The sequence below is a fragment of the Medicago sativa genome, chromosome 4 (genome assembly GCF_051527215.1).
Source record: "Medicago sativa cultivar Bolivia chromosome 4, Bolivia_mono, whole genome shotgun sequence".
Lineage (NCBI taxonomy): Eukaryota > Viridiplantae > Streptophyta > Magnoliopsida > Fabales > Fabaceae > Medicago > Medicago sativa.
The window spans coordinates 88,029,273-88,041,937 of record NC_140752.1 but is presented as its reverse complement, the minus strand read 5'-3'; the positions used below and the strand labels follow the sequence as shown (position 1 = coordinate 88,041,937).

The 12,665-nt window shown below is 32.9% G+C and overlaps 1 pseudogene across 1 annotated transcript; it reads left to right on the top strand.

The window, feature by feature from the left end:
* The first annotated feature begins 3,823 nt into the window (after positions 1-3,823).
* LOC146933334 (protein transport protein Sec61 subunit beta pseudogene) lies at positions 3,824-4,200 on the top strand (annotated as a pseudogene). The gene has a single exon (XR_015007430.1). The product of XR_015007430.1 is annotated as a protein transport protein Sec61 subunit beta pseudogene (transcript).
* The last annotated feature ends 8,465 nt before the right edge of the window (positions 4,201-12,665 follow it).

The following is a 12,665-nucleotide window of genomic DNA, read 5'->3' as shown; positions in this document are numbered from 1 at the left end:
GTTTGAAAACGATAGGGGCATGTCATGTATAATGAAGATGTGAAAGAAAAGAGTATGTGTATCTGTAAAAAAAAAAAAGAACGTGAGAGAATATTGGGAAAGTGGATGCAACCATAAATGGCTGGAGAAATGGAGAAGGAGATGCGATTAATTTGCACCTTTAAACCCAAAATAACCAATATAGGAAGAACAAGAACAAAAACAGTTGACAGGCTATAGCAGGTAAATTAATAAGGTCCACCAATGGTCCTTTAAAATTAAGGTCCATATTAGGGGCTTCCGTAAAAAAAAGGAAATACTATCTTAAAATAGGGATCCATTTCATTGTTTTTTCAATTATACACTAATTTTATCACTCTCAATTCAATATCTTCATTTTATATTTCTGATAATGACGAATGCACCAACACTTGAGAATGACACTTGAATGCTTCTTTCTCTTTTACTTATACAATTTTTTTAATATGTGTGAAATAATGAAATGACTCAATTATTTTGAGGCGAATAAAGTATATATGTTGCCTCTATGTCTCTCTCATTAAGTACTACATGATGTTATTTATGGGTTTCTTTTTCATTTTTACCATTTAATTTTAAGGTTAAATAAGTTTTTTTAAACGAGGTTAAATAAGTCTTTTTTTATAAAGAAGGTTAAATAAGTTTTTAATCACTAAGAATATTTTATTTTTCATTTTTGGAGTCTCAACTTCAGTTTTGTTGGAATCTCTCTTAGAAGCACTCCTTCTACTGAAGGTCTTCCTCGATAGCGGAAGGAGAGGATGGGTGAATGGTGAGGACAATACCGTCAACTTATGACTACGATCACGAAAGGGAGAGCCTTGCTCCCTAAACTAACGTGAAAAGTTTTCTTCAAGGAACAGAGAGTTGATGGTCTACACAAGGAAGAAAGGTTATGGTTTTAATGATCTTAATGCCACTTAGACATGGCAACAGGTCCGGTTGGGACAAGTTTTAGCAAGTATGTCCCCTCCCCCGCTTCACTGTACCAAGCCCCACCCCCTTCCCCAAACCCGTTGGGAATAGCAAATTCACATCCAAACCTGCCCCCAGCGGAGACGGGTTTCCCAGCCCTGCCCTAACCCCCACCCGTAACTGTAGTAGAAATTAAAAACTTTTTGTCCTTTCACAGCAACAAAAAAGATCTAATAACAAAAACTTCTAAAATCATTAAAGCTCAGAACATTTTCTAAAGATCAAAATGTCAGAGTTAAAAAAATCTAGTTGCAAGATTATTAAAACAAGAGAATGGTATAAGAGTAATATAATTATCAAATATATAGGTAAAAAAGTAATTTAAAATAAACGGGGCGGGGGTGGGCGCGGGTTTGACCATCCCCTGACCCCGCCCTGTACTAAATCAACAGGTTTTCCCCCACATCCACACCCACATCCAATTAAATCGGTTTTTCCCCGTTAAATACGGAGCGGGGCGGCCATGTCTGAGCGGGTGTGGGTTCAAATGCCATGCCTAATGCTAGTATACCTTGTCCTTTACACATGAATCAAGGGAGTTTCATATTTTTGTAAATGATCCAAAATACGCGTCGAAGTAACTGTGAGAAAATCTGGCCAACGAGAAATAGAAGTCCAAACTTTTCCACAAAAAAATACTTTTAAAACAAATGCTTATGATCCTCCTCATAACCACAACCTCCCATGCACAGTTGCTCTTCATTCTAATGAACCTCTCTCCTTGCTAAATTATATCTTGTAGGAATACGATTACGAAACATTCACTATGCATAAAGGCACATTTTCAGAGGAGTTACCTTAAGCCAAGTAATACTATTGTTCTCTAGAATATTAACATAACTCATCGAGAGCAAGTAGAAAGAAGCACCACTACTTTATATTTTTTACATGCATGTTAATACCAAATCCATCCCTCTTCCATGTTAGCTTGCAAAACAATAAAATTTAACAAGGCACAACACTCCCCTATATGTTCTTCCTCTCAAGCCAATAACCTCTTCCTCCACTTCTACGTCTCTCCCCCTCACCCCAACCTAAAACATACATCTCTGCCACCCGTCACCAACTTATTCTTAGCTAAAGCAAACAGGCGACTGAACTTACCTTTAAAGCCCATCCTTCCAAAATTACGTCGAAGATCCATCCCCCACCTCACAATACCTGTGTTGTCTTCAATCCATCTCCATACCCCCTCACCCACGTCTTTTCCTACAACTTTCATATTATTCCACCAAATAGAACTCGTCCTCCCACCATCACCGGTCCTTCCCCCTCCTCCCATATTGAGCAGCTAAAACCTTATACCATAAACTCACGCATTCCTCCTTCAATCTTGAGCACCATTTACCAAACAAAGCCAAATTAAACTCCATTATTCTTCTCATTCCCAATCTTTCATTCTCCTTTTTAAAAAGATGATTTTTCATTTAATCTACGTAATTACGATAATATATATAAATAAAAAAATAAATAAAAGAAAAAACATATAGGCGTTCAGTGTACGTCTATTAGTCAAAGAATAAATTTGTTTCAAAGTGAATATTTAGAATTAGAGTAAATAAAAAGATTTGTTTTAAAACATAGTTGAATGTTCATAAGACTTTTAAAATTGGATAAAATTTGAAGTATTTTATTTTAAGAAAAATTATAAAATTATCTTTTTTAATTTTTTATTTACAGAATTATCTTTTTGAATTTCAGAAGTAAAATCAAAAGATAAATTATCATTCTAACTTAAAAATAAAATTTGATTAAACAAATTATTTTATAATAAAATAATTAAATTAGATTAATTTTTATTTTGAAGGAGAAATAATATAAATAAGATGTTTGAGGGAGTTTTTTGACACTATTGATTGACTTGTTTCCTCTGTCCCTCGATTTATCTTTGCAGTTGAACGCGTGAACTCCGTTTCCACAGCAGAGGTAACAACACTCTTCCACTTTGTCTCTTTTATTCAATCTATGTCTCTCGCTGTTGCATGTTATCCGATGATGTTTCTTCGGCTTTTCTTCCTTAATCTTCGTGCTTTGACTTGTTTTGAATTGCTTTCGATCGGTGATTGCGATCCGATTTGTGGATTTATTTCGTTTTGTAATCGATTTTTCTTGATACATTCCTAGATCTGGTGATTTTAGATTGAGATTATGCAAATTTGTTTGAAAACTCATGAGATTGTGATGTTTTAGTTGTGTAATTATGGATCTGTTTAAGAATAGTATAAGATTATTATTTATGCTCATCTATTTGGTTTAAGGGTTGTGATTTTGTGTCATAGGAGTGTTAATTGTTAGAAATTTTGTTTTGGATTTTTTTATTGTGTGTTGATTTCTCTGATATGAATTGTTTCATGTATTTATTTGTTTTGATTTTGATTAAGTTTGAATTGTGATTTCCAATTTTCATGAATGACCATGTATGCTTTTGTGTTGATAGAGTTTTATTTAATTTTTCTTATTGTATGAGCAATGAGATTTTCTGAATATCTCTTATTGAATGATCATTTTTAGGGTTTGTAATTGTTTAGTTGGGCAGGAGAAAAAACAGAGTGGTGCACCGATTAATTAAAATTTTATGGTTTGTTTGTTTATTTTCGGATATTGTTAGGGTTAGGGCTCCTTTGCAGTAGATAGGATAAGGCTTTGCCGATATTAAAAACTGTTCGGTTTTCTAACCTGAGATTGATCGTTATGTTGGAGGAAGGATAAGTTATTAAAATTGATATTTTCCTGCCAAAACTACTACCTATCATCTGTTGCTCATATGATTATGTTGTGCATTACATTTTCATTGGTTTGTAGTTTAACATTTCAAATACATGTGTTTCAGAAAATGGCTTCAGGTGGAGCAGCTCCCCAAAGAGGAAGTGCAGCAGCGACTGCAAGCATGAGAAGAAGGAAGACACCCGGTGGTGGGGCATCTGGAGGAGCTGCAGGGACTATGCTTCAGTTTTACACTGATGATGCCCCTGGACTCAAGATCTCCCCAAATGTGGTTCTTGTGATGAGCATTGGCTTTATAGCATTTGTTGCCATCCTTCATGTGATTGGCAAGTTGTACTTGCGTAAGGAGGCTTAGAGAATACAATATGAAGTTAGGTTCGTTATGGGGATATTTTTTTAACAATATGTTTTGAGGATTTTAATATATACACAATGTTATGAATTCAGATTATCTGTTACTTGATACAATCATCCTTTTGGTCATTTATTTCTTCTTTTATCTGGTACAATGTTATGGCCAAGGTTTTGAACTAGCAGCGACGTGTTTGGTAATTAACTATGATTTTGTTTGGTAATTAACTATGATTTTGTTTGGTAATTAATATAGCCTCAAAATTGGGTGTGGCATGGATACATGAGTCCATATTATAGAGTAATAAGGCAAAATTACTTGTGCAGTCCCTTAACTTAATTTCAAATAACGATTTGGTCCTTGTCTTTTTGTCATGTCATTTTGAACCTTCTCCCCATAGTGGGATAAGACTTGTTTGTTGTTGTATTTTGGACCTTCACCTATGATTGCATATGGGTTTTCATGTTTCAAATCTATGATTTATTTTCCCTATGATCTCTTGGTCTTAAATAAGGACCAAATCGTCATTTGAAATTAAACTAAAGATTTCATGAGTAAGTTCATCAACAGTAATCCATATAGTATGAGTCTATGAGATACAATAAATCCAACTACCGAATTCTTTTGGAATATTTGAAGTCATGTCATACTGACTTTACAATAAATTGTAGTACAAAAAGCACAGAAAAATACACATGAAATTGGAACTACTGAGATAATTATATAATTTCTTTGTAAAAGACAGATTCCACTCTATTAATGAATATATGAAATAAGAGGCATAACATGTTTTCATATTTCACCATCATTGTTTAGCTCTTTCATATTATAGTGAAGAGTTAAGAGATACATCATAGTTTGATGCGTATGCCAACATCATATTTTCAAATCAGGTAAATGAAAACATAAGAAACATGAGTGCATTATTAGGCAAGGCAACGTAGGCTGTCAGTATACATTTCAAAATCGATGTATAGTATAGTAGATTAAAATATTAAAATCGATGTATAATATAGTAGAGAGAACAAAAAAATTAAAATATTAAACGCAAATGAAAAATATAAGAAACTCATAATTTTCTTGGATTTGTGCTTACATTTCATGCATACCCTCAAAATTTGTTTCCAACCATGTCAATAAGAGTGTGTTGTTCTGACTAACAAAACAACCCAAGTAATGAGGAAAATGAAAGAGAAATGATATTTGTACAACCATTCGAACATATGAAATTGAAAACAACCTAAGCGGAGGTATGTTACTTATGTTCTACTCCTTTTGTGTGTTTAGAAATTGTGCATTAGCGTGTTTCTTGTTTGTTCATGAGAAGGTGGTTTACAACACACACACACGGCGAATCAATATCAAAAAGAGCTGTAACGAAGAAATTAAATTACATTACAAATTCCAAAAATAATATACTGATGTTCATTGCTCAAAGTCCAGTGCACATGAGAATATTGCCTAACAATTGGGAGTGGTGATGGAGCAGGAGGGGGTCTAATTTTGGACAAGACACCTTGCAAGAGTATGGACTTTGTGACGTTCTGGTTTGAAATTTGGTTTTGACCTTCAAATTTTGGGCCTCTCTCTATTTCAGTTTTGATTGTTTCTTGTCCCACCCTATGAGCTTCTCATGCACCCTATGCAGTTCGGATTTTAGAATCTGAACTGCATAAAAATCCAAAATCCGAACTGCATAAAAATCCCTTAAAACCTCCAAAAACATGTTGAAGTATTTCGGATTTTAGAATCCAAATAGGGTGCAGGATAGGGTGGGAAAAGTAATGGCCTTCAGTTTATAAAACCATTGTCATTGGAGGCTTTGGCTTGGATTCCGTGTTGTGGAGCATGTGCATAAATATTGTAGCAAATATGCATTTGGTAGTGAGAATATTTATCATATGAAAAAAAAGTTAAAGAAAATTGAGACAAAATAGAATAGAAAATTAGTTTAGAATCTTAAACTAGACAAAGTAAAATTTTCTTGCAACTTTTTCTAGACTCACGGACATGTTTCTCAAGCTTCATGATCCGGGTACCAGCCTTGTTGGATGAAATACTTCAACAACAATTAAGCAACAACCAATCTTATTTTTTATGTTGTCTCTCTAAGATTTCAGGTCTCTTCAATTTATGTAACTGAATTGTCCTGTCCTATGTAATGGATTGAAATCAATGAAAAGAGCTAGAGAATTAAACAATATCTTTAATTTATATTTTTACCGTAGAATTATTAGGAGATTTGATCCCTTCTCGAGTTGGGTCTCGTTGCATTAAAGTAAGTACTATATTATTGATGCTTTCATTCTTATTCATGCCTCCCAAACCTTTCCAAAAAAGGGAAGAAACCATTGCCGCAATTCAATCACAGCTGAAACGACTCCATGTTCACATGAATGCCTCCCAATCATCACAAAACTTTATCAGTAATGGATGGTGATACAACATATCTTGAAATAGACTAGCGGGTCAATATGCCAGTAAAATTTTACTTTACTTTGAGATTTAACTTGACATTTTAAAAAATACGGCATTATATGACATCCTATTTTAATTCTATTTTTTAATTGTACATTTAAATGTGCCAAAAATTAGTGCATGCTATATTTTAAAATGCTCTTGAAGTTGTTTAAATCCTCTCAACGCCAATTTGTGTGAGCTAGTTTATACAGAGTTTTGTTCTGATTTCAAACGGACTACCAATAATGGTTAGTGAGATTGGTATCAACGGATTAGTCCATTTTTAGATCAGATGCCGGATTTTAAAAAACAAAAGAAAAAATGACGGATTCTTTCTCCACTCCACTCTTCTTAGAGGCCTTTGATTTGTCCAAATTTTAAATCCACCATTTTAAGATTAGGAACTAACATTTGCAAAGGTCTCATACATTGGAAGGGCATGGATTTTAAAGGTTCATCCTATTCTATAAAAAATAGGTTCTAGATATAAATTCTTAAGGCAGGAGGTTTAGAGGTTAGTGCTAGGAGAAACTCCTTGGACCCATTGATGTCAGATACTCAGTTGAGTGCTAATGAATAATGGTGTATATTGGACCACTGAGCAGTACAAACTGGCCTTTAGAAATGGTGTCAGAAGAATGATCCACAAAATATTTGAATCAATGCTTCAAAAACAAAATTAAAGTTGATGGCAACGTATTTGCTACTATTTCAACTATTTTTAGGTAGTAGTATTTCAATCTCAGACCTATTGATCCCAACTAAGCCAATTATTTTTGCACTGAAAGTGAAAATGTTATCCGCCATCACAAGTTTTTCCTAGTGGTTGCGGTAAGTAAAAATAAGATCTATTATATGATTTTAGAATGTAAGTTGTACTTAAAGAAATAATCACATTTTACTAGATTCACCTCCTTTTGGTACAACCCCTAAAAATCAAGAAACTATTTCCAGCATGAATTAATTCAATTGAATTGAGTTTTGAAACTAAAGACTAAAAATATGCTTGACAAAAAAAAAAAAGTCAAAATATGAAATAATCGGCTTGTTATGAAAATTAAATTTAGATGCTGTCAAGAAGCAACAAGAACATCACAAGAAGCAACAAGAGCATATAAAGGAACAACAAAGTAATATAGAAGCAAGATTAGCAACAATATAATGGAGAATTCGATGAAACAAATGGAAGAAACTATGAACAAGTTGGTACGTGCAGCCAAAATAGGTGGCAAAAGTCCAAATGCTTAGGGTTAGGGGGTCCAAAGAGAAAGAAATGTCAGGATTCAATTGCCTACTTTGGAAGATGATGGATCACCAGCAAAGGATTGTGTCTTATGGCCCGCACGTGCCATTGGATGTTGTGATTAGCTAGCCTATATGCTTTATATTTCTTTCAACATTCGAGTATATTGTTAAACAAAAAAAATTAAATCTTTCAAACATTTACAGGACATTTTTTTTTCATGTGTTTGAATGATCTTATAATTTCTTGCAATATAACCACTTATTGCATCCTCTTTAAAAAAAAAAAAAGTCCTTGCATAATTTGTAGGAGAGTTTTTTTGTTGGAAAGCTAAAGACAAACAAAATGAAACAAAAAGAAATGAATAACTAAGCTCTGGGGAACCAAGTTTCCATAGAGTCTCACAAAGGAGTGCATAATTTGTAGGAGAGTTTTTTTGTTGGAAAGCTAAAGACAAACAAAATGAAACAAAAAGAAATGAATAACTAAGCTCTGGGGAACCAAGTTTCCATAGAGTCTCACAAAGGAGGGGTGGACCAAGATATTAATGTTAGAAGAAGCTCTTAACTTAGCAAGGAAGTTTGCACATCTATTTCCTTATCGAAGCATGTGAACAATGCGAACATGGCAATCTTGATGAAGGAGATCTTTGATGTCTTGGATCAAAGTGACATATTTGTGAAACCTTGGTGTTTGAACTTGAAGGATATCATATCAACATAACGAAGAGAATATGTGTAACAAGTAATATCATCATGGTGATTCAGCTACCTAGCCAACAAAAGCCCATAATGTATTCTATGAAGAAAATTAGTGGATCCCGAAAGTAGTCTCGAGAAACCTGAGATCCACGTCCTAGAAGAATGACGAAGCAGACCACCAAACCCTCACGTCCCGGAAGAATGACGAAGCATACCACCAAACCCTGCTCTAAGTAGTTGTTACGGATCGGAGAATCCTAAAAGTAGCCTCGAGAAACTCGAGATCCACGTCCTAGAAGAATGACGAAGCGGACCACCAAACCCTACTCTAATTAGTTGTTATGGATCAGAGAATTTTTCCTTAAAACTAAATAAAAGATTGGAGAGTTTTTGACATCTAAGCATGGCAAGAAATTACCGTCCCATTTTTTTACAGAAAGAAATTACCATCCCTACATCTTACTTCCAAACACCATATAATTTTAATTAATTACATGTTGGATATTTATTCGCTTGCAAAAAAAAAAGTTCAACTTTTGAAACTAATTAAATATTAATACGAGGAGGCAATATGAGTTAAATATTTTCATTTAAGAAAAATATCCGTTAAAACTGCTGATCAATGATCATATTTATTTCACTGGCATGACATGATCTATAGTAGCATTATTTTATTGAGAAATTTTGAAAGAAGTTGATCCCATCTCCTTATTGTCCTTTCCTGTATATCTTTATTTGTAGATACGTAAGTAGCTCATGTGATTGTCATGTGCATCTGTTATCTCTGTCTTTCCTTGCAATTATTCATTTATTCAAAAACAAATTGAACATCCAAGAGACTTGACATCGAATCCTACTTGACCAACGACGACACCAACTTACAAACAAAATTCAAGAAATGGATGAATGATATTATTTTTGCATGAATTCAAAACGAGTACTATTTGTAATTGTATATGAGTTGCTTTGATGAATGTATTATCAGTTTATTTGTGAAAATATATTTTGTTCTATTTTGTGTTGATCTTACTTGCTAACAGATAATAAACTACAAATTTAAAAATGAATCATATCTGAATAGCATTTCATCTTCTCTCTATTACACTTATTTACCTCAAGAGTTTCACATGTATACTTTTATTAACAAGTAAATATGAACTCATATTTTAGAAAATAGAACAAGAAATTGTTTTTACAAAATGAACGGATCTAACTGTGTCTATATAGAACAATGACATATCCTTTATTTTTCTAAAAAAAATATTTAGGGTAAGAGGCAGTGCCCAACAGAACTGGATCTCGAAAAATCCAAGTCTATCACTTATCATTTTGCCAATAGACCAAACTCTTTGAGTTAGTCATATATAAACCCTTTAATTATGACCAAAAGAAGTCCAAAGACATATAAAAACCTTAGCTTTATTATATTCGCCATGCATTAATATATTCACTTTCACATACTTTACACTAACAAAGTACTTTTTCTATTCCTTTTAAATGTCACATTTGAAGATTCTTTTTTATATTTAACCGTTCTGTTTAAAGTTTAATGTAACATTAATTAATTATAAGCACTGCTATTTCTAGCGAGAAATAACATTACGAAACTTTCTCGAAACTTTCACACCATAGGATTTGCATTTGGCTAAAATAATGCGCGGTGGGATTGAAAAGTGAGACTTTGCTACAACAACTGCTATTTGAATACAACTAATTGGGATGCATTTACGGTTGAAGTTTTCGCTATAAACAACATTACTAATTACTCCCTCCGTTCCTTTTTAAGTGTCACTTTTGGAGAATTTTTTTGTTTCTATTTAAGTGTCACTTTACATAGTTCAATGCAACATTAAATGTTATTTTACTAATATTACCCTTATTTATTAGAGGTGTGTTATATGAACAACCATTTGAGGGACAACTTTTGTGACAACCACTAATTTACAAAGGAAAGTAGATACTGACACGGAAACCAAAGCAATAGAGAGAGAAAGTAAAAAAATAATGTGAGTATGAGAGATAAAGTTGTCACATAGGTTGTCACAAAATAGTTGTCAAAATATCATTTCTCTATTTATTATTGTGGAGAGAGAAATATATGTAATGAGATATTAAATAAATAAGGTTATTATAGTAAAAATAGAAATTATTGTATCAAAAGTAGCAACATTTATTGATTGTCTTGGTTTGTGTAAAATGTCAAAATGTGACAATTAAAAAGGAACGGAGGTAGTAATTATTTGCCAATATTTCTCTTAAATATGATTTATTGCAGAGAGAAATAGATAAAACGAGATAGTAATAAATAATTGAGTTTTTTTTTTATTATGGGCAAACTTATGTAGATTTAAAAAATTAAAAGTAATAAGTTTGTCTTGGCATTTTATATTAAATTCATAATTTTGCACTCTTTTTATTAGGAACATAAATAGTAATACTACATCATTATTGTTAGGGGTGGAAATGAGTTAGGCCGGGTCGGACTTTGTAAGACCTAAGCCTGGCCTACTTCAAAAATCATAGGCCTGAGTCTGGTCTATTACCCGTCATAGGCTCATTTTCGAGGTCTGGCCTGACCTTATTAAAGGTCTGATGAAGCCTGAAAGTCTATTTAAAAGCCTATTTTATGCTAAGGTCTGACAACACATGTAAGTCCACTCCTAAATAGGCCAAAACTTATTAAGGCCTAAAGCACACAAATATGTTTGCTACTAAATAATGAATTCTTACGAAGGTCTAATCACACCAATATATCAGCTATTAAATAACCAATCATATGAAGGATTGTGTTTATGAAAAAAAAAAATCAAAAATATCGATAATGGAAGATATATTATACTCCCTCCGTTTCAAAATGAGTGTCGCTTTAGGCTTTGACACACAGATTAAGAAATAGAATGAAATAATCATTGGATATAACGCTTTTACTAAACTGCCCCTACTTTATAAGAAAAATACAAAATTAAAGTTGCATTGAAAATTGTGTGAGAGAAAAGTTGGAGAGGGTAAAGTTGGAAGAAAAAAATTAAAGTTGTATTGGAAATGTAAAGCGACACTCATTTTGAAACAAATTTTTTTTGCTAAAGCGACACTCATTTTGAAACGGAGGGAGTATATGAAAAGCTTAATAGGCCGGCCTGATGAGCTTAATAGGTTTTTTTGCAAGCCTTAGTCTGACCTGTTTAATTAAATAAGCCTTATAAAAAGCTTGAGTTTGGCCTTGTTAATAAACGAGTTGGGCCGAGCTAGACTTTAAATAGGCTAGGCCGTAGGCCCCTGTCGGACGGTCTGACCTGTTCACACCCCTAATTATTGTTTTCAATTAAATAAAATAGTACTCCCTCTGTCCCTCAATACTTGACCTATTTGAAAAAAATATTTGTCCCACAATACTTGACCTTCTCAGATTTTTAAGCAGAATTTGACAAATTTACCCTTTATAAATACTTTTTATGGTCTCCATGTAAAAGTTTGTAGTGGAACAAAGAAAGTAATCATTACTTAAAAGTGAAGGTTTAAAAATAATAACAAGGGCAATTCAGTAAAAGTATCATTCTCTTTCTTTCATCTTTACACTTTTCTTAAACTGTGTGAAATGGTCAAGTAGGTCAAGTATTGAGGGACGGAGGGAGTATATCATCTTACTTATACAATACTGTGTAAATAAACAAACTATAAATAATTAAGAGTAATATAAATAACATATATAAAACAAAAATATAAAAAAGTAACAATATTAATTTTGAAGATATTCCACCAGTCCTAAATTATAAGTCGTTTTGAAAAAAAGACTACTCCCCCCGGTCTCAAATGTAAGAAACTTTTCACTTTTCACTTTTCACTTTTCTTACATTTATAAATGGTTTTACAATACCAATAAAACATTAATGTTATTTTTCCTTTTATACAATTAACTAGTAATTATTACTCTATCTTATTTCAATTCTTTATTCTATCTTCATCATATTAAAAAAGAATTTGTAAAACAACTTATAATAATTTTTTTTATTTGTAATTTGAGAAGCATGTAGTAGTAAATTAGACAATATTGAAAAACTTAAACAAATTGAAAGACCCAATTATGGGTACTGCAGCCTGTCTACTTTGATTACTGTGAGGCAGAAGCGTGAACTTTCCACTACGAAGCTAATGGCTGCATTGGATTTGGCAGCGGAGTGCCGTTGTTGTGGTT